Source organism: Chrysemys picta, chromosome 2, assembly GCF_011386835.1.
Source record: "Chrysemys picta bellii isolate R12L10 chromosome 2, ASM1138683v2, whole genome shotgun sequence".
NCBI lineage: Eukaryota > Metazoa > Chordata > Testudines > Emydidae > Chrysemys > Chrysemys picta.
In genome coordinates this window covers 200,496,894-200,519,917 of record NC_088792.1, presented here as the reverse complement: position 1 = coordinate 200,519,917, position 23,024 = coordinate 200,496,894, and the positions used below count along the sequence as shown (strand labels likewise).

The following is a 23,024-nucleotide window of genomic DNA, read 5'->3' as shown; positions in this document are numbered from 1 at the left end:
AAGGGAGACATCTCTGCATTTAAAGTTGCAGTACAGAGAAAGGAGAATATCTTCTCCTTTCAGGTCATCCACCAGCTGTCATCCTCCACCCCGTTTAACGAGGGCTTGAATTCAGCCAGGCTAGTCTGACGAGCAATATTTAAAACATTTTAAAGTGAAAATGGGTCCCTTTCACTCCCAAATAGTTCTTTGACCATGATACGTCATATGTTTTTCCTAAATTCGAACCATTAAATATATATAAAATGCAAAAACCTTAAGGCTTTGGATCCTGTTCTGAATTTTTTTCTCTCACCTTTGCTTGTGTTATATTGGGTTTCCACAACCTTATTTTGAATTCCCTGATTATTCTTTTTAACTGTTTATTGTAATTTCCAGGCAATTGCAACAATAGATTACTGAATAAATAGTCCAGTTGTGGTGCAACTACCATTTAAGTGATCTCTATGCAAAGCAACGTATAGTGAGTGCGGGGGCTTTATGTAATTTGATACTTGTGTATGTAATGGGGCAGATTTTCCAATTTGCTTATCTCCCCTTGTACCCCTGGAGTGGCACATAAGGTGAGAGAACTGGCCACCCCTTAGTCCTAGTTAGGGACAACTTTGGCATGAGAGAATCCCCAACAGGTATAGAATCAAGGCAATCAGCTTCCATGCCAGCCTCCCTGCAGCCCTGGGCATAGGAGGCCTTATGGGACATGTTGGAGGTATAGAGAATGCATTGAACTCCAGCTGTCCTCAGCTGGTACCTCAGGAACTGTTGCAAGCTGGTACATGCTAAAGCAGTCCCCAGATTGCTCTAAGCTACCTAGAGTTGGGCAGATAATCAGGGAGCTATAACTGTCTCCTTGGTGATCCTCCCTTTCTGTTGTGCCATGCAGGAACTCTTCACTGCAGAGAATCTCTCCCGTTGCCTTTAATCACCGAGTAACCTAATCCTGTAGCAACCACATCATCCACTGTTCTGTTCAGATACTGTTCTTTAGTCACTGAAATGACTCTTCAGGCACAGTTACACGTGAGTGTAGAATTGTTAGAATTTTATAGTCCCAAATTTACAAAACTTAGCTACTAACAACGTTAAAATGACCTGTGAGTAACAGCAGCACTCTGTGAGCATAATATAATTATTTATAGATTGTATTTCTCATGATTAGTTGCTTTTATTCATGCTTTTCCTCCAAATTGCTGTTGTCACAAGTTCCAAAGCCCAAATAAATAAAAGAAGAGACAGGGAGCAGTTTCGTCTAATGCTTTGAATGGTGGGGAACAGGTACCATTGCACAAAGCAGATTCTTCTAGGTTACAATAAAGAAGATAAACATGTAAATAAAATTCGATCAAAATTTGTAGGCAATGAGAATATTGATCCAATTACTCCACTCAACTCTTTCAAAAGCCCTTTCATTATCTAGCAACAGAGCTATGACATACAGTCACCTTTGCTTTTGTTTTGTTATCTTTTACAAAGACCAACTCCCTTACTTGCATTTAATTTGGCATTAAGGCTATCTTGTTCTTTGGCATACATCTTAAACTCCACTTGTATTGTGAAACTGGAAGATAATACTCATGCTGATCTGTCTGTCTAGGTTCTTATATTGCATCCACCAACATGGTATCTAAGCACCTTCATGTGGGTCCCTGTCTATCAAAGAAATGATAGCTTTATACAGATTGATTGCAAAAATCTGTTTTTCCTCCACTTCCTCAGATGCTGCCTGTAAAATTGGAGCCACCTGTTCTTGATGGGCTTTATAGAACTCGGCAACCCCTCATCATCTGGCACTTTTCCAGTATTTAAGGACTTAATAGCCTCACTGGTTTCCATCTTCTAAAAGCCTTTGCTCTTCATTAGTAATAGATGCTATGTCAAGTCCATCCTGGCAAGTATGCTAGCAAATTTGAGTAATTATCACAATCAGATGTGTATAATTTGAAAAAAATGCATGAGTGGCTGGCTATATGAACAGTCTCAGCTAATGATCTGTCATCTAAATGTGCTCTTAAGTCTATTTCTGTGGGCCTGGTGTGTTTTATGCCGAGCTGACAATAACTTCCTAGCTTGTTCCCCTCATTCGCTCTGCCTTAGCCTGTATAAGTTACCTCTTTATAGAATACTAGATCAAGATGATATTTAACTTCTGCCAAATTAATCTGTATGTAGCAGTTTGTAATTTTCCATTAAAAACTGTATTTTGATCTCACATTCTTCAGTGTAATCTTTTCCCTTTTATTTTTATTAAGTTTCTGTGCAAAACCCTATGTATGTCTTGCAAGATGCCCTTGTATTTTATGCCCTGAAATCAAAGATTATGATTTTTTTTTCAACATTAACAAATTTCTTCCTGGAAAAGCCACAGTCTATATTGAGGGAGGGTAACAATAGTTAAATGGACCTCAGTTTGTACAAAAAAAGTTTCTAACGATAGATGGGTGCATTTAAAAACATATAAATAAATAAAAGGCAAGTCTCCAGGAATAGAGGTGCTCTAGTACTGATAACACAAAATATAGGGCTGTCAGAAAAGTGGAAGACAGTACAACTAGGTGAAAGAAAGAGATGTATTTCCTCGAGTCAACAAAGATGATTCTTTTTAAGTAGAATTTTACCTTATTTCATGATAGTTATGTGTGAGGTCTTGACATCTGGAGTCTGGACATTTCCAGTATAACTGATGTACACCTACCCAGGCTAAATGTGAACCCACAAATCTTGAAGTTTTAAAAACCAGAGAAGGCAATCCAATTCTTTGTCTCAGAACTCAAACTCATTAACTTCTTTCTGTCAAGCGCCCTCTGCTCACTTTTTCTTTCTTCAGGTGGCTGGTTATGGGATGGTGTGGCAGCTTCAGATAAGCTTGCTCTGTCTCTTGGCCAGAGGGTGAGTGCAGTGTCTGTGCAGAGCATGTGCATCTGTACAAATATGTAGTGAGACAACCCCTGCACTGAAGAGCTTATAGTCTAAATGGACCATGCAAACAAATGATGGGAAAGGGTGAGTGGTTTCTCCATTTTACAGATGGAGAACTGAGGCAGAGAGTGAGCAGGTTACATGAATTCTATGGAAAGGTTGGAAAGTTAACACAGATCACTTGAGCCCCAGTCCAGGATCTTATCCACAAGATTATCTTTCCACTCAAAGGGATAGAAGGGAGGAGCTTGGATACCTGGAACTCAAAATTGCTGAAAAAAATGTGTGGAAAATGAAGGAGATTGTTTTGGAATTGAAAACATGATCTACAATCATTTCATTACTCTAAGAAGAGAGCTGAGAATGCATGGAGGAAGCACATGCTTGGGGCGGCACATGCTAAGGGGCGGCATTCTGTCCATTCTTGGGGCGGCACAGTCCGGGTGGCTTTTTTTTTTTTTTTTTTTTTGCTTGGGGCAGCAAAAATGGTAGAGCAGCCCTGGCCAGGTGCCTTCTTTGCAGCAACAGTGGCCTTTCAAGAAGAGTTGGAGAATTTCAGGTTTATTCCCTGTAGACTCCAAGCAGAATGCTACCCCAGAATGAAATAATGAAAACTGCCTTTAAAACATAGATGGACTGTGATTATTGAAAGCTACCTGGATGTTCTGCTCTCTTTTAAAGAAGGTCATCCACGTGTGAAAAATGATATGTACGTCAAGACTTTGACAGACAAAAAGACAGGTGTTGTATGGTATAGTACTTATGAAAAGCCTTGTAGGAAGTTTGACTGCTTCAGATTTGAGCTCACAAAACTGATGTAAATAATACATGCTGCTAAGATGAAATCTATCAAGTTGTTTTGTGAAGTGTGTTTTTTATATTTCTGTGCCAAGAAGAAGTAGAACTGACAGCCACTGCAGTATTAAACACAGAGAGAAAATGAACCTCAAGATCAATAAAGATTTTTTTCCTTTCAAATATGGGCAAGATGCATGAAAACACATGTACAGCAGGTAATCTGCTGACGTTACAAAACTACATCTTGCTCACAAACATCACACATGATTTCATTACATATATTTTAGTAACATTATATATGTGGGGGGAAAACAACCCACATGAGTAAAAATTGTGAAGAATTTGGTCCTGACTCTGATCCCTCTCACATCATTATAAATCAGGAATAACCAAGTTGAAGTCAGCAGAATTATTCAAATGTGAAATCAGATGCAAAATCAGACTCAGGTCCTCAAGAACTAACTTTTAAAAAGTGACTATTGCTTTTTAGTGCCCAACTTGACACATTTTAAAAGGGGGTGTCTTTATGCTCACCTGCAAAGTGTCTTGCATACTGCAGATGATATATCATAGATGATGAAGGAAATTATATCTTTGTTTAACTCATGCCTGGAATATGACCTCCCAGAAGTCTCTCAAATAATGTCATGGTTACCTAGTACTATTTTAATATGACCAAACTGCACACTTGCTCCCTCTTTATTTTAAGCCAGAAATGTCATTATTTCTGAACCTTCCAAACTTGACATCCAAGACAGAACAGCAGTTTTCTTTTAGTTTCGTAGCAACGTGTCTCCAGTGCAGTCAGCTTGGAACCTAATTTGTAGCGCTACTGTAGTCCCAGCAATGGGGAGATGCAGAATCAGAATAACCTTGTTGAAAAATCGTATGTAGCTGAACGTAGTTGAAAGAGGATGGGGTTAAGGGCCATTAGCCAACACAAGTGGCCTCCAGTTCAGTGGACCTAGTAACTATGTAGCTTTATGACTATTCTATTATGCTGTGCGTGGTACTTTTACTACCTTTCATTGTAACCAAATGGATCTCTCAGTTTTCCATTAAGAAACAATAGACTTCTTTCTAGTTCAGCTGCCAGAGAGGAAATATTGAGGAAAGTAGACCTCACACCATCAAAATGTTTTATTTTTGTAGCGGGCTCTGCAGAAATATATGCAGTTGCAAGAGAAGCATGTGAAGCCTCAAGCAAAGTAACAAAAAAAAAAAAAAAAAAAAAAAAAAAAACAACCAAAAAAACCCAACAAAACAACAACAAAAAAGCAGCCTCAGCTTTTGGTAGATTTCCTCATTTGCCCTGTGCTTGCAAGGAGGGGAATAACTGCCTTATACTGTCTTAAGTGAAGAGAGAGAAACACTTTTGTCACACAAATTCTTAGGATTTACCCCTAGGCTATACATTGTGAATTTAGCATCATGTACATATAAACATTTGTTGCCAGCCCAGAAAAGGATCCTCCAGCCAGAACTTTGGATGAATGTAATGGACAGAAAATAAGCATGTGGAGATCTCTGGAGGATTGCACATTTCAACCAAGGAGCTATTCTGATAACATTTATGTTCTTGTCATGTCTAACCAGCTTTGGCAGTATGCCTTTGATGTTCACAAGTAAATACCATGTATTTTTCATGTATAACAGTTAAGATCAGTGTCCTACCGAAGCTTCTGTTAACCCATGCCTCCCTCCCCCCTTCCTCCCATATCATTCATATCTTATCTAAGTAGATGCAGGGCTTAACTATGTCACTATTTTTTTAGATTGTTTGCACTGAAAAAACCAGGCATTTCTGGCTCGGTTTAAATGTTTGCCAGCTCATTATGTTGTATCAGCTTGCTGTATTTGATTATACACAGAAAACTGTGTCATAGGTCATGATTAAATTGACAAAAAAAGACTAAACTCAGATTTAGAGCAGAACACAGGAATTGCCATAGTAGTTCAGGCCCCAGCTCTAGATGTGTAATCCTGCATTTACCTAATGTGGGATGATCTGTCCCGCTCCCCCACATTAGGTCTCATCCTGGCATCTAATAATCAGAGATTAATTTAAACCCTGAAGCAAGAAGTTTAATTTCCCTTCCCAAATTTTTGTTAGTATTAATTATTATAAATCTGGATAGCCGTGTTATCCATATAAATGTCTAGTCCCTGTTTAATTTTGCTGAATTCTTGGTCTTAATGGCTTACTGTGGTAGTGAGTTCCATAGTCTAATTATATATGTGTAAAAGTATTTCCCTTTATCATAGTAACTGAAACACCATTCTTAACCTGTTAGATTGTGATGATTTATATCTTCACTCTCCACTTCATTATCCAAGTCATTAATGAAAATATTGAATAGTATAGAAATATTGAATAGAATAGAATAGACCCCACTAGATATGCCCTCCCAGTTTGACAGAGAACCATTGATGATTACTCTTTGAGTCTGATCTTTCAACCAGTTGTGCACCCACCAATAAGTAATTTCATCAAGACCACTTTTCTCTAATTTGCTTACGAAAATGTCATGTTGGGACTGTGTCAAAAGCCTCATTGAAATCAAGATAATCATATTTACTGCTTCCCCCTATCTAGTTGGCCAGTAACCCTGTCAAAGAAGGATGTTAGGTTGGTTTGGCATGACTTGTTCTTGACAAATCCATGCTGCCCATTTCTTATTACCCTATTAGCCTCTATGTGCTTACAAATTGATTGTTTAATCATTTGTTCCAGTATCTTTCCAGGTATTGAAGTTAGGCTGCTTGTCTATAATTCCTTTGGTCCTCCTTGTTCACCTTTTTCAATATAGGTATTCTTTTGCCCAGTCTTCTGGGACTTCACCCAACCTTTTTGGTGAAGACTGAAGCAAAATATGCATTTAACACAGGGGTTGGCAACGTTTGGCACGCGGCTCGCCAGGGTAAGCACCCTGGCGGGCCGGGCCAGTTTATTTACCTGCTGACGCGGCAGGTTCGGCCGATCGCGGCCCCCACTGGCCGTGGTTCGCCGTCCCGGGCCAATGGGGGTGGCGGGAAGCCGCGGCCAGCACATCCCTTGCCCGCGCTGCTTCTTGCCGCCCCCATTGGCCCGAGACGGCGAACCGTGGCCAGTGGTGGCCGCGATCGGCCGAACCTGCCGCGTCAACAGGTAAATAAACTGGCCCGGCCCGCCAGGGTGCTTACCCTGGCGAGCCGCATGCCAAACGTTGCCGACCCCTGATTTAACATCTCAGCCTTCTTGATGTCATCACTAATATCTTTTTGTAAGATTCCTTTTAAATTTTCAGGTCATTGAAGAGCTCCTGATCGAGTCATATTGGCCTTGTACTTTTCTTCCTATTTTTTCTTTGCATCAGAACCTCATAGTCTGAATGTGTTAATTGTTTGAACGTTCATTGACTGAGTCAAATTTTATTTCTGAAAGTTTGGTACATTTTAAGTTAAACCTTTATTTAAATTCTCCGTGCATTTGTGGTTTGTTTTAGTTTATGCAGAATGTCTTTTTAGCCAAATGAATGAAAGTTCTGCATAGTTTTTCAAATTTTGGGGAGAGACTTCTGGGGAGATGAAAAATAAATTGGTAAGTTATCTTTAACCAAAAGCAAAAACAAAAAGAGAACTACATATCCCCCTGTGTTTTGCATGGTTTGATTTGTAACTCTGGATGACTTTTGTGCAGCAAGTTCAGTAGGGTAAATGCAACAGGTATTGGTTGGGAGCCCCCAGACAGGGCCGGCTCCAGGCACCAGCTTCTCAAGCAGGTGCTTGGGGCGGCCGGTCGGGAGAGGGGCGGCAGGTCCAGGTATTTGGCGGCAATTCGGCGGACGGTCCCTCACTCCGGCTCGGAGTGAAGGACCTCCCGCCGAATTGTCGCTGCAGATCGCGGCCGCGGCTTTTTTTTTTTTTTTTTTTTTGGTTTTGGCTGCTTGGGGCGGCCAAAACCCTGGAGCCGGCCCTGCCCCCAGAGATGGTATGGAGTTTTCTTTTTGTTTTTGTTTTGTTTTTGTTTTTTGCGCATCTGCCCCCTCAGTTATAGAGAAACTAAGCTGGTTTCTCCTTGCATTCAGTATTTGTAGAGTGGCTTCTTTATGGAGAGGGTGTGTGGGGATGGAAGGGGGTTGGGAAAGGGTTATTCCTATTCACATCTGATGGAGCTCAGCTGCTCCTAAGTTACAGGATCATGCAGGGGTCGCTATTTCCATTATACCCCAGTGATTACCCACAGGGGCTGAGCCCAAGGAATTCCCCTGCCTTACTCCTTCTTTCCTTTGTGCCATGGATACTGTCACTACTAGTTGCAGCTCCTCCGTGCTGTGGATGTTTTGCTGCTCTGTTTGGTCCTGTTTCCTGAATGAGCACACTCAGAACAGACTTTTAAAAAAACAAACAAACCAAACTCCAAGTGGGAGACTCAGGACACGTCTACACTAGCGGGTGTGCAGTGGCACAGCTGTCCCAATGCAGATGCACCGCTGTAAGATCGCTCGTGTAGCTGCTCTATGCCGACAAGAGAGAGCTCTTCCGAGCGGTGGTAGCTATGACGGTGGGAGAAGCTTTCCTGTTGACATAACACTGTCCACACTAGCACTTCTGTTAGTGTAACTTATGTCACTCGGGGGGTGTTTCTTTTTCTTTTAAATTCAAATACATGGTGTGATCTTTCCATCTCTCTTGGAAACGGAAAACCAGAGATGTGCATAGGTGTGGTTGACGGGGGCCAGGGGGATAAATGCAGCAAAAGCAGAAGTGATAGTTAATCATAGCATTATATCTGTATTAACTTTTTCTGACCTACTTGGAGGAAAGTGTATTGCCATTCAACCTACTTGGTGACTGATGATAGCCCGCCCCTGCTACTGCTTCTGAGGCCAATCTCCAGCCCCTCTTCCCTGCTAGAGTGCTCCTGCAATGTGTACATTGTAGTTTTGCTCTGCATATGGGGGTTTGGTGACAGCACAACGCTGCAACCTCCCTAGCACAGCAGCAATAACAGACCTCACTGTAACTTCTACCAGCTCCTGTGTCTCCTGCTCCTGAAGCTGCTGCACCTCAGCAGCTGCTGATTGCCTGATTCCCACTATCCAGCACCGGGCTAGAACTCGCAACTGTACTTGTCCTCTTTATCATTTTTCTGTGAACCCCACCACCAGTCTCTTGCCAGCCCATGTATTGCCCTTGTTGTGCTGCCATTAGTTGATTGATTTGTGAAGGCATGAGGAAAATTTTGCATTTGCTTTGTTGTGAGCCTCTCAAGTGCAAGACAGTAATGGTAGTTTTCTGCACTACACCAACCCTACCTTCAGTGCTTTCATTTATATTGAGGAATGAAGACTCATTTATTTGGGATTAATTTTAAGACAGTTTTTAAAATTTCCAGTATTGCCAACCCTAAATGTTCAAAAATCATGAGTTAGTCCCCAAAAATCATGAGATTGGCCCCAAAATCACAAGACTTTTCAAAAATAAATGTTGCATTCTCTTTGTTGCCTTTTAGTTTTTGAGCCTTTAGAGTGCACTCTGGTCATGATTTCAAGCTTTTCTCTGCACCATGAAATGTACTAGAAATATACTTCTTTTTTGCAAATGAAAGCTGAGATTCTCGGGTAATCACTTGTCACCAGGAGCTACAGCTTAAGTAAAACATAAAATATTATGAGACTTGCAATAAAATTGCAAGAGTTGGCAAAACTGACTGTCTCTCCTTACGTAGCAGGACTTTGCTATGTTTTAAATGTTTCAGTTAGACATTTAAAATCTCACTCTTATAAAAAAAAAATCTTCCATTTAAACAGTTAACACAGCTTGCAACATAGCCCTGATATTACAAGGTTCACAGAGATTCCAACTTGCCTTCCTATGTGACCCAGACATCCTGTCCCTTAAAATGTACCAGACAGACAAGAGTTTACTGAGAAATAGCTGCACTTTTCCCAGACTCTGGTGTTCAGCTTTATTAACAAACATGTAGCTGGGGTAATGTCACAATGGATATTTACTTGTACCTCTTGTCCAAACATCATATTTGTATGGTATTTAAATAAAGGAACCTTGTTGCACGCTCATTTTTGCTGCTTTCCCTCTATCACTTGTTCAGGAAAATTTTAAGGGACTTGCTTACAGCTTAAGAGTCAGATATTTGATTGAAGTACAAATAAAAAGCCCCCCACACCAAGTTACATTGCATTTGTTTGAAGATCTGTGGACAAAAGCAAAGAAGTGCATTAATTTTTGGGGGACTGAAGATGGTTACATTTCAGTTTGTTTGCATTAAAACAGTGTTCAGCGAGTGAAAGTCATCTTAAAATAAACCGATATCTCTATTTTGCTAAATTAAAAAGATGCATTTACTATTTTGATTGTCTGAACTGTGGAACAGGCTTTCCTTTCCTCTCCAGGAAAACCCCTGGCTATGGGGTGACCAGTCAGCAAATGTGAAAAATCGGGACACGGGGTGGAGGGTAATAGGAGCCTATATAAGAAAAAGACCCCAAAATCGGGACTGTCCCTATAAAATCAGGACATCTGGTCTGGCTGGGACACCCTCTTGGTGAGCGAAGCAGCACACAAATCCACCGAGGTGCCTCCACCCACATGTGTGTGTTTGTCTCCTTCCTAAGTTCCAGTTACAATATCACCACATAGCCACAGTTATAAGAGGTCCATTCCTGCTTCCTGGGTTAGTCTTTTATGCTGCCTGCTTTCCTTCCTGGGTTCTCCAGCTGGTGAGCTAATCACATCATTAACTCGTCAGGCTACCCCAGGTGTAAGTGCTCCCTTCTACCTTAACCCACCCAGTGCCCTGGGGGTTCTAAGTGACCAGGCTGCTGGGGTCCACAGAGCCTAATTTGAAGCTGCTTAGAGCACCCTGTCACATGCACATAGTATTAATTGAATCAAAGGCTTAGGATCATGTTCTGAGAGAAGTCATCTGGTGGTGTATGAGAATGAAACAGGTACCTAAAGATGTATCAAACTCATCCAGGACATATAGGGGGTGCTGTTACAGTTTCTAGTAAGAGTTGGAGTACATCAAGGCTTGGCACTTAGCCCCTTTTTATTCACTCTGGTGCTCAATGCACTTACAGAAAACACCCAGAGAATTGCACCTTGGTGCATGCTTTTTGCAGATGGTGCAGTGCTTGTGGGGGAGAGCAGAGAGGAAGTGGAAGAAGCTGAGAGATGGAGGTGCGTACTTGAAATAAATGGCATGAAAATCAGCAGAAAAAAAATGGAATATATGAACAGCAAATTTTATGATATTACCTTGTAGGAAGATTATGAGACTGTAAATCGAGTGGGGAGGGGAGAGCTGCTACAAAGGTATAGAAGTTCAAGTACCTAGGTTTGATAGTACAGGATAATGGGGAGCTCAACGACAAACTTGTAAGCAGAACAGGAAAGGCATGGACTAAATGGAGAGAAGTAAGCAGAGTGATCTGCAAAAGGAGAAGGCCTATCAAATTAAAAGGTAAGATCTACAAGACAGTAATTAGGCCTGCACTTTAGTGGGTTCCCAATGCTGGGTGCTGAGGCAGAGACAGGAGCAAATCTCGAATATAGTAGAAATGAAAATGTTAAAATGGACGGTTGGAGTTACAAGGATGGCCTGCGTTCAGAATGAACGAGTTCGTGGAAGTGTGAAGGCGGTACCAATTATCTAAAAGCTGAGGGAATCCAGGCTTAGATAGTTTGGAGACATGAAAAGAAGATTGGAAGAATATATAGAAAAACAGGATGTTAAACTTGGAAGTAGAGGGTGACAGAAAAGTTGGAAGATCCAAAACTAGGTGGAAGGATGTTATACAAAAGGATTTTAGCTGTGGAGTTTCCTAGGAACTGCTTCAAGACAGACTGGAGTGGAGGAGAAGGACTCAAAGAGCTGATTCTGTATAGATGGGACTAAGGCTAGAAGAAGAGGAAGATAGTGTTGTTGTGAACAAAAGTGTGTGTTTTTACTTTAGAAGAACATAACAAACTCAATGTCTCTCCTTACTAGGTCTCTTCCCCCAATTACACCATACTTCAAGATTCACTGTTCTTTGCTTGTAATTTGCAGAGCAAATACATTACATTTGTAGGGTACTATAATGAGTGCATTCTAAAAATTATTCTGCTGACCTATATTATTGCTAGCAATTATTTAATGCCTATAATTTGCAACATACTTAAAAAACTCCACAAAAATATGTGATCCCTGCCTAAGTAGTTTACTTCGTTATAACAGAAAAGATACAATAAAGAAAGGAAAGATGGACAAAAGAGAAGAGGGATGGGTGGACAAAAGTAATAGAAGTAAGGTATCCTGCTTAGGCTGAAGGATGCTGCAAGACATCATATCAACCTTTTGCTAAAAATCATGATGCATTAATGTTTCAAGTTAAATGAAAGTCTGAATATTAGTATGATGTATTCTTATTGATCTTATGGTATCACCTAGAGGTCCATACTGAGATCAGGGCCCCTTCTATTAGGTGTGTATGGACACATAGTGTGAGAGAGTTCCTGACCCCAAAATGTTTACACTCTAAATAGACAAGATAGAGGCAGAGGGAGGTGAAGTGACTGGCCTGCAGTCACCCAGCAGCTTAGTGGCAGAGCCAGGATTAAAAACCTCCTTCATCCCAGTTGAGTGCTCTATTCACTAGAGCAGGATACTCAAACTTTATCATAGTTGTGACCGATACGGCAATTTCCTACCGTATCCTGGGGAGATCTTATTGAATTAAGTTAGTGTCTTTGGGGTCCATTGTATTAAATAAATGGGTTATGTATTATTTTGGTCCGGGATTATATGTAACTTCTTGAGTGGGGAGATGAGAGAGATGTGAGACCAGGGGATTCAAAGGACTATATTGAACAATGTGCAAGACAAGAATATACTTTTGGAACAGAAGTGTTAAGTTGCTTTCCTGGGGATATCTAGGGAGAGGTAAATGCAAATTCCCCACCTAGGATTATGTAAAAAAACTATCCTTTTGAAATTGCGCTCTGAGGAGTAGGCCATTGTCTGCTGATTACCTGTTACATGAGGCCCATATCAAAAGCCCAAACCATATAAAGGAAAGACTGAACTATTCTGGTTCTGAATCTGATCCAGTTATGCACTTGTAACCATAGTGGAAATCCAGTTGTGGGTTTTGAAGTACTGACACCTATCAGAGCCTGAGGTTGATGTTGGGGTGATTTTTGGTAAGCTTTTTAGCATGGTGTAGGTTCTTTCATAGCTTTTAATAAATTTTCTCTGTAATGCTTTCCCCTTAAGAATAAATGTGCTTGTTTAGAAAGAGCTCTGTGGTAACTTATAACTGTGAGCAGTACATTAGGCATAGCCCTTGAGAAAGCAAAGTGTAGACACTGGCCTTTTAAGCAGCCTGGCTTGCTGAGAATATCACAGTCTAGGCAAGGAACTGGTGCCGCCTTTAAAGATCCTGTAGTCAGGAGGGAAAGAGATGACAGCTCAGCAGCCAGGAGCCTAGAGTTAGTGCCGTCAAGGGACCACGAGGCGGGAATACAGATGCAGTTACCCTGGATCTGTGACAATAGAAAAAAACAAAAAAAAGAATTGCACTTCCCCATAGTTTACTCAGGCAACACAAAGAAGTGAAAATCCTATGCTCTGCAAGAATATAAGTAATAAAGTAAAAAAGGCTTTGATCAATGTTGTTATAATGAGAGTGTAAGTGTCAAAAATACTAATTTTGTTTCATAAAGCACCTTTCATGTTATCTCCCAGTTCTGTTCAAAAAGAGTACAATTTGCAGCAATTAAAATAAAACTGGTGAGATCAACTGCAGAGGTGATGTTTAGGGGTAAAAGGAATGGTGCCAGCCTTTAAAGAAGCAGGATGTGAGCACATTAGTGTGAGTAGCTGGGTCCATTGACTGGGAACGGCCTGTATTGTAGGCGTGCTTGATTTACAGTCAGAGCACCCAATGCAGGAATGCCTGTAGCCCAAAGACCCCATGCACTGGAGCACACCGCAGATGCGCTCTCACTGTTAGCCTGCCTGTCTCTCTCTAGGTACTGTTGTGGCCCAATCATTACGCTGCCTGATGCACCAAAGAGGGCAGTGCAGCTGGCAGGCATGGTGGCTGTCACTGGGGCCTGTTGTGATGGTGGCAAGGGTTGGTCCCTAAACAAGGAGGGCCTTGTCATCTGTGTCTGGCTTGTGTCCACGACAGATGCTCCGACTGCATTGCAAAGCAGGTTAGGTCTGTCTCCCAGTGTGCCCGGCGCTGCTGTTCTAGGTGGACACTCCACTTCTGGGGATAGGTGGATGAATGGACCCTGATGTACTTGCACACTGTGCCACCAGTAAGTAAGACAAGTTATTGCATTTGTAAACTTGCATCATAGCTGATGCCCAAAAGGATTGTTATGCCCTTAACAAAGATGGCGTCTGTGGCTCTTTGATGCTTTGTGCCTCTCGTTCCATGGGCCCTGCTTTGCTATGTGACCTTGCCCTGTGCAGGGCAGTGAGTCCCACTGGCTTCATCCCAGTGGCCCTATGGGGAAGGTCAGTTTAACCCTTGCAGGACAGGAGCCGGTGTTGCTGTTGAATATGTTTGGAGGGGGGCGATGCAAAAAGTAACAGGGGAGCAGGAAGTGGGAGAGCTATGTGAGGGGTCTCAGTATTGGAGGCGGGAGGGGAGAGGAGGGGAGTTGGAAGAGAGCAGAGGGGGTGATCGTGGAGCCCCTGGCTGAGCTGGAGAGTGAAGCACAGGGGGAAGACCGGTGGCATGGGAGGCCCTGTGATGCTGATGGGAAGATGAGGAAGGAGGTGAACCCCTGCACTGCTGCGGCCTGGGCAAGCTGGGGAGCAGAGCACTGGATGGAGTGGGAGAGCTCCTGCAAGCTGCTCCCTGAGGTGTCCACACACCCCTAGCCTACCCCATCCCAGAGTTGCCCCTCCAGGTGGAGATCTGCTCCTTCTATCCCACCCCCAGGCTGAGCATAGCTTTGGATCTGCTCTGACAGCACTCTTGAGCAAAAGACAGGCTAGTGCTTCCCCTGGGGCATGCTCATACCTCCCCATGGAGGCGCGCCCCATAGTTGGAGAACCTCTGCACTAGAAAACTCTGCCTCCTTAACTTTAAAAAGTTATTCGCTGCCTGGTAACTTCATTCTGATTTTGAGAGAACACACCACGTCAAATGGCACATTTTCCGAATGCGGTGCAGAGCGAGGGCACCTTAGCCCCACTGCACTGCCAGTGGTGATGGCTTGGGGCCCCCGGGCTCTTTTAAATCACCCGGGGGCAGCAGGTGGGGCTGGGAGATGTTCCGGGGGAGGCGCACAGGGGCAACAGGCAAGGCATGGGGAGAGACCCAGCCCAGAACATTGGTGGAGCTGGGCCCCCAGGCCCAGAATATTCCATGGGCCCATATAACTCGCCACCCCTGACTATAGGGCAGCTGAAACGTCCTTACACTGTATGCTGAGTGGCTTTTGCCAGCTCCAGGGGGCAGAATGAAAGTTATAGGGTAGGGCTGTGATAGGTACCAGCTAAGGCATTGTATTTCCTGGTTTTCAAAGGGTAAGTATAGGTGCACTTGACATTCTGGAAGAGCAAGAGACGCTGCTGGTCAACCTTAGCTCTGCATTAATGAAGTGTTTGGGCAGTGATTTTCCCTTGCTAATGCTACACTATAATCATTAGGAACTTGAGTTGGTGCTTCCCTGCTCTGAATTATTTTAATATAAGTATCAGGAACCATTGAATCCAATTGGCTTGTATGACATTTATCATCTTTAAAAAAAAATGATGATGGACATCAGGAAAAGCCAGTGTGTGGCCTAATAACCACATAGTCAAGTGCAGCCTCATCTGTAATGAGGCACTGCAGCCTGTAGTAACTGTCTTCCCAGCATGCAATGCTTCATCCGAGAAAAAAGCCACAGGGGTTCTGCTTCAAGAGTACTGACTGCTGGAACCTGTACAGGCCCTCACGTCTGTATTAAAGATGAGGGTGACTGCCATCTACTTCATCTTATACGAACTCTGTTGACTTTTTGGCTCCTGACAAGTTGCAAGTTTGGAACAAAATTTGGGTGCCCTGAAGTCCTAAAAATGTAACTTTTAATCCAAGTTCAGCAAAAGTTTTTGATTAATTTAAGTAGATGTCTCATTTTATCTTATAATAATAATCATGGTAGCAACACAAGCCGTTCTTTTTCATGCTCATGCAAATGTTTGTTTTTAAAATGACCTCTTTTTTTTATTGTGGCATTTCTTTAGTAAGTTCGCTGGAATATATGGTATGGTTGCCTTCTGAGACTGCAGTGCTAACATTCTACTAATAGCGTAGAAGGTACTACAGAAGAAGTATGGATTAAACCAGAAACAATTAAAGGTTTTTATGACTGAATGTTTCATTACTTGTCTTATCTTCCCTAAAGTTGAGCAGGGTTTGTGTTTTAAAATAAATAAATGTTAAATAATCACACTGATTATTATGTTCTTTTAAAGAAAGACTGGATAGTTAGATGCTGGTATTTGTAGATAACTAGATCAGTCTGAGAGATATAATGAGCAGTAGACCACGTATATTTTATTCTGAAAAAAAAACCCAGGCCTTTCAAACATGTCCTTTAAAGCCTTTCTTCTCTTCAGATACACTCATAACTAACACACTTTCTGAAAGGTATTCAATCCTGGTTGAAAGCTGGAGATGTGTTTATGCTGTAAGTTGTTAAATATATTTACAGCCTTTTCTGGGAGCTCAATGGGGATTCTGCTGTGGTTATTTATTAGTCTGCTGCTGCAGCTGCTGGTTGAAATTAAAGAAAATCGATCCATGTGATTTGCAGAAACATTATAAATTGCTTCATATTATAATGAGTGGTAGGAAAGCCAATTTGAGTGAAGCCCAACACCTGTTGTTAGTTACAGTATGTCAAAAGAAGTGGCTAGTGTGAAATATACAGTTAATCAGTGTCAGTGGACCAACTGTTTTTAAGACATAAAAACACTTTTGATGACTGAACTGATTGTTTGTATTTCTTTTGTCACTTCCTGAGCTGCCCACAGAAACCTAAGAAGAGGTCTCCCCGAAAAACCTTGTGGAATTTCCTATTCAGCACTCCTTACGCAGCAAAACCCCCACTAACTTCCATGGCAGATTTGCCTGTGTAAGGAATGTTGAATAGGATCTTCAGTGAAGGGGTCAGGGTAAAACAGACTCAGCTGCCGACTCCTGTGGTTGCTGGACTTTGCCAGCTTTTCTGCTAATAACTACAAGAGACACATTATTGTTTTAAACTAATGGGAACCTTACCATTTTTCTCCCTGTGATTCTTGTGACTGATTGATAGCAAGAATAAAGCACCTGCACATAAACCTGGGACCTTGATAACAGGAAGCCTAAACAGTTTAGAGAATTAGTTTCTGAGCCAATAGAGAGGATGTGTGTAAAACTATTGTGGTGGGTGGGTGTGTATATGATCAGTTTTGTAGAGCAGGGACTCTAAATCACATTTTATTTTGGGCTACTTATAGAAATACATTGTTGTAGATCATCCATTGTCTTCAGTGAAATCCTTCAACAATAAAGACACATACGGAATGACTCACTGGTGAAGTACAGGTGGTTTCATCAGGTCACTGATCCTCTTCTTCTGTAATATTAATGTCATCTCCCTTATTCGACCAAAAGAGCCATTAATTAGACATACTACAAACATTAATGGATGGCAGATAAGCCATTAGTGGGAGTGTGGGTTAGTGGTTAGCACAGGACCCTGGGTATGTCTCAGGTGATCTTAATTTTATTCCTGGCTCTGCTAATGCCTCAGTGTGTGACCTTGGGCAAGTCACTGAACTGTTCTGTACCTCAGTTTCTTCATCCGTGAAATAAATATAATAATGCTTGCCTACTTTGCAGGGGTGTGTTGTGGAGTCTGAGGGAAAAATGCTTTGAGCTCTCTGGGTGAAAGGTCGCTAGTAGGTGTGCAAACGATTGCATTTTAGGATAGGCCACATCAGCCTTTTCCTTTCCACTAATTTTACCACAAAAGCTAGTTTGGGCTGGAACATACTCTCTTATCTCCAGATCCTAAAATAATGTGCAACTTGTAACTGCAGCAGCTATAGTTTAAGAACTCACAAATAGGAGTTTCCCAGATATTTACCCCTTTGAAGATTCAGTAAGGCCTGATCTTTTCCTTTTTATTCTGACCGTACAAGGAGCTTTTATATTTTCCCAGCTATTTTTGTCTCCAATTGTTACGTGGTTGTTTATGATCCAAATGGATTTAATGCTGTTGGAGTGGTGCAAAGAGTTGAACAAGTTTGAAAAATGCTAAGTGTAGTCAGGCAGGCTGCAGCCGTGCTGTCTTTCTCCTATTTAGAGAACTAGAGAGAGTTCAGAGCCCCATGAACTCTAAACATAGTGTCATTCCTCCTTAGGTTTTTGCAACAACGTGAAAGCCCGACTGGTGGTTTTGGCCCATTTTACTGAAACCTTGCTGATGTAGAACCTACCAGGCCAAATATCTTTTATTCCCGTATAGGCCCAACAAGAATAAAAGTTTGAGTTACAAATACTAATTCAGGCTGGTTTCAGAAGTTGTACTTGGCAGCTGAAGTGGAAAATTGGTTTGCGTCTCTCCATGGCATTGCTTGATTGCGTACGTGTAGAATTAGTCTTATAAGCACAGCTGATGAAGCATACTAGTACTCTAGGGCTGCAGTGCTTTGTAAGCACATGACCAGATCCTGGTCACCACAAACTTTTGGAACTGAAGGTGCAGAGAAGCAGAGATAACCCACCACATGCAAGTTCATGTCAAAAATGACAGTACACACTGCACTGTTGTCAGTGGAGATATGTCCTATATGCTTATCCACGTTTAAAGAGAGTCTTCTAAATCAGTGTATTTTACCAAAATGACTCCTCAACTGATGCATCTAAAAATCTAAATTCTCCAGATTTTATAATCCTAGAAATTAGAATTGGAAAAGATTTATAGATAATCTTGATCATCTCCTTGCAATGCAGGAATGTTCCCTATAGTATATCTTAAAAGCTTAGTCCAGTCCTTTTTTTAAAGACTCAAGCAGACTTCATTTTATTATGCATAATTGTATGCTCCTTAAGTTCCCTAAACAGCTTATTTTCTTCCTTGGTCCGTGTGCCTTTCAAATGCTTGCAGACAATTATAAAGTCTCCCTAACCTAATATTATCTTTCCTCAAAAATCAGTCCCACCTGACCCCATAATAATTGTTTTGCTTTTCTCTGAAAGTCCCCAGTTTGTCGACATTTTTCTGGAATTCAAACGCCTTGAACTGCACAGTGTTCTATCTGTGGCTGCAGCAGTGCTCTATAGAAACGCTTACCTCCCTGCTTTGTGACATGGTGTTTTTGTATTTGCAGCCCAAAACTTCACTAGTATTTTTGCTGCCTCATCATATCTCAAGCTTGCATCCAGTGTATTGTGCTCTGTCACCCCTAGATGTCAGTGTTGTCAACGCTTTTTATTTTATTGAGTGTCTTGTGACAATTATTTACTCCTGAGGGCATTTTGCGCCCAAAATTTAAAATTCTGTGCATGATATTTTAAAATTCTGCAAATGTTATTTGTCAAATAAATGTGGAGGCTGCAGCATGGCATTAGGGAGCACAGACCACTGGCTGCACAGAGGTGGGAGAACTCCCACCCCTGAGATACAGACTCAGCAATGAGGCTGCACCGAACCCTGACACAGTGCGAGGACAGGGTCTGCCCCAGAAACACCCCAGCACCCTTCCCCTCCGTTCCAGGTGCACCAGGTGTGGGCAGGCAGGCTCAGCAAGGCAGGATCCAAGTGTGGAGGGGCTTAGTGTGGGGGATCCAGGTGTGGGTTGAGAGAGTTCTGTGTGGGGCAATGTGGGTGCGGATGGCTCAGTGGGGGATCTGAGTATGGGGGGGATCTGGATGCACAGGGGCTTGTTGGGGGGTTCTGTGTGCAACAGTAATGGGACTCTGCAGGGGGGTCCAGGTGAAGGTGGTTTGGGGCTCAATGGGAGGGATAGAGCTCGGCAGGGAGGATCTTGGTGTGGGGGGCTCAGTGGGGGGGGGGTCCAGATACTGGGCAAGTGGGGCTCAGTGGGGTGGGGATCCAGGTGCAGCTAGTTGGTTGGTAGGGTGGGGATCCAGGTGTGGGTGGCTCGTCAGGGTGATCCAAGTGCAGGGGGAGAGGGTTCTGTTGGGGGGGGGGTGAGACTCGGTGGAAGGATCTGGGTATGAGGGGGTCTGAATGCATGGGGGTTGGATGGATGGGGGAGCAACTCCCTGTACAGAGATCCCTCCCCCTGCAGCTGAGGAACGATGGGTGCAGGAAGTGCGGGTGCAGGAAGTGCGAAGGGCAGTTTGCAGAGCTTTCTACAGCTAGGGGAAAAATTTGGGGGTGTGTCTGACATCGCCGCAGATGCCATGCAGGGGAAGAGGAAGTACCGTCTTCCCCAGCCCAGCTGGCACTAGCAGCTGAGCCCAGCGCAGGGTTGGAGCAACCAGCTGGGTCTTCCCCAGTCCCGCTCTCTGCCCCACAGTGATTTACTTCTCTGCCTGCTGTCCTGGGCACCCGAAACATACTGCTGGGGGACTCTCATGACTGCTCTTGTGACTTCCCTTTGCTTCCCCATCAGAAAGTCATTTTTCTGTGGGTAAGCAAAGAAATCTGCGGGGGACATAAATTCTGCACATGCAGAGTGGTGCAGAATTCCCTCAGGAGTAATAATTGGTGTTTTCTTAAACCTCCTGCTTCCAGAGTCTAATGAGGACATGGGAATCTTAAGTTTCATTTTAAAAGTTAGCTTCTAATCCTCATTGTTCCAAAGAAAAGCTTGAAAATGTGATTGTTAGAAGCTCAGAAACGGCTACATTTTTGGTTCTTTTTATTTTAATAAAATCTCATAACTTTTAAGCCAATCTCATGGTTTGGCGGGGAGGGTGTGACTCATGATTTTTGAACACCCGGGATTGCCACACTGTGAAATACTTTTCATGCTAATACATTCCAAGTGTCTCTCTCTCCCATTAAATATCTGGTGTGTTTTTGATTATGTTTATTTCAATTTCAACATATAGACATAAAATTAATGCTTACTCCAGGCTCTAGTCACTTTATCAAATGTTTACAACACAATCAAATTAAGGCAGAGGGTAGGTCTAAACATATGGCATCGTGTGGAATATAGACACTGCATACCTAGCTAGCCTGGGTATAAATAGCAGTGTAGATGGTGAGGCATGGCTTAGGAGAGTATAATAGAGCAGTACCCTACATGCCTGAACCCTAGAGTTTATACTCTATTTGGCTGTCTATGCATCCAAGCAATGCCTCCTATGTCTACACTGCTATTTTTAGCAGTGTCATGTCTGCATGTAGTCACAGACTGCAGTGTGTGTGGACACAGCCAGCCTTTCTCTGTGGCGTGTAGCTACATGTACCCTGCATGCCGCATAAGTGTAGACAAGGTCATAAACAGCAATAAGAAACATCCTTTTACTTTGTGGCCTTACTGATAACTTTTCTAGGTCTCATTAATATTTCTCCAGCTTGGGTGTTTACAGGTATATTGGATACATGTTCAAAGAGTCATAATTGGGCTGCTTACCTCCACTTTCCATTCACTACTAATGTTGTTAAATGAAACCGAATCTCACACAGATTCTTGTAGCATCCCACTGGAAGACTTCCCCTCCTCTCCCTACTGAGAAAGTCTTTGGTCATAATCGTTCCTGGAATGCCATCAGTCCTATATAAATAGATCTTCCAGTTAGAAGTTTTGCATTTGAGGTTAACATTGGGAAATCCTAACTGCTGACAAAACTCCACTGGACTCTGGTGGGAACAGGATTACGCTTGTAATAGCCAATAGAAGTCTGTAGGGATTTCCTTTCAAGACCTGTAGAAATCTACAGAATTTTGTGCCTACAATGTGCAGAATTTCAGTAGCAGTTTTTTTCTCTGCGTTCTCTTTCACTTGGCCCATATTTTATTATGCAAGTCTCCAAATTAGCTACGTTTATACTAACAGGAAGCAAACATTGTAATAGTCAGTGGGGAAACTATTCAAACTCTGGCAAAAACGCTGCTGATTTTTGTTAAATAACATAATTTTGTCAATTGGAAATTTGACCACTTCGTTCCTTAAAAAGGAGCTGCCAGTTTTATAATGTGTGTTGCAGAAGTGTGAGAGAAATATCAGTGAAAATACTATATTTGCTGTCTACACCCAACATGGATATTTATCTTGTGTTTACTAAAAATGTGTATATTTTTATAATTATTATTGGAATCAACTAAGCTAGCCCTGATCTCACACTTAATTTTATGTTAATTTTTATTTTTGCACATGGCCCTCCCAGTTCAAAAGAATATCAGACACCACTCTTCCTGGAATACATGGAGAAAACAGTTTCCAATGGAACATCCTTCAAACAAAAGGACTTGCCAAATATGTCATGCACAGTAGACAAAGATATTTTCTGAATATATCTGATCCTCTTCCACAGAGCTAAATGACTGATCAGAGTTCATGATTCCTTAAAACAACAGTAACTTAGGCAGTATATCTGGTTTGGTAAAAAACACATGTGATTCCAAACCTTAAGCATATTTCCATTGGTGCAATCAAAAATTTAATCACCCAACTCTGCCAGTAAATAAGTGCATATGGAAAATGTAACCCATAATTATTTAAATGTATGCAAAAGGGTGGCACAGTTAAGCCCAAGGTGAAGTCAGGACCCATTGTATACACATTTTCCACGATTGAAAGAGAGAAAGGAGAGAGTTACCTTATGGTAGTGTAGGAAGAAGCATAGTGTTGGCATTACTCTTCAGTGTGCTTTGCCAGTAGACTTACAAAGATTTTTTTGCATTTGTTCCAATGAAAGTCCATGGCAGTTTTATTTTAGGGACAGTGACAGAAATGACGTGGGAACAAATTGAGAAATAAGAGGCTTAATGATGTGCTTTGCTCTTGCTTTTGAAATGAATGTTTAAAATGCTGGATTGAGAAGACTGGAGAATCTGTAAAACAAATAGTTTTACCTCAAAAGCAAGCAAACAAATTCCCCTCCTCCCCAGCCGCCCAGCTCTGTAGTTACCCTTTAATGAGAAACATTTTTTCATATGGGATGGGGGGAGGGGAGGGGCAGGTGGGAAGGAAGAGTACTACAGAATCTTCTCCTCCTTCTTCCCTTGACAGAAAAGGCCCCCCAGGGTTAAGAATGGTGCTGGAGCTCAGTGAGTAAGCTGTCTGTTGTTGTGGTTATTATTAATTTGTGTTATAGCAGCACCTGGAGCCTCCAAACAGGATT

At 42.2% G+C, this 23,024-nt stretch overlaps 1 protein-coding gene and 1 long non-coding RNA gene across 12 annotated transcripts in view; one reads left to right on the top strand and one right to left on the bottom strand.

Annotated features, from left to right (window-relative positions):
* Positions 1-23,024, top strand: part of LDLRAD4 (low density lipoprotein receptor class A domain containing 4) — a 419,045-nt gene that overhangs the window by 310,717 nt on the left and 85,304 nt on the right. The gene's annotated exons all lie outside the window — the stretch shown is intronic.
* LOC135981680 (uncharacterized) lies at positions 9,640-21,506 on the bottom strand. Its single transcript, XR_010598819.1, has 2 exons — positions 21,314-21,506; positions 9,640-13,245 (listed from the first exon to the last, which is right to left on the bottom strand). It is a non-coding gene; the product is annotated as an uncharacterized LOC135981680 (long non-coding RNA).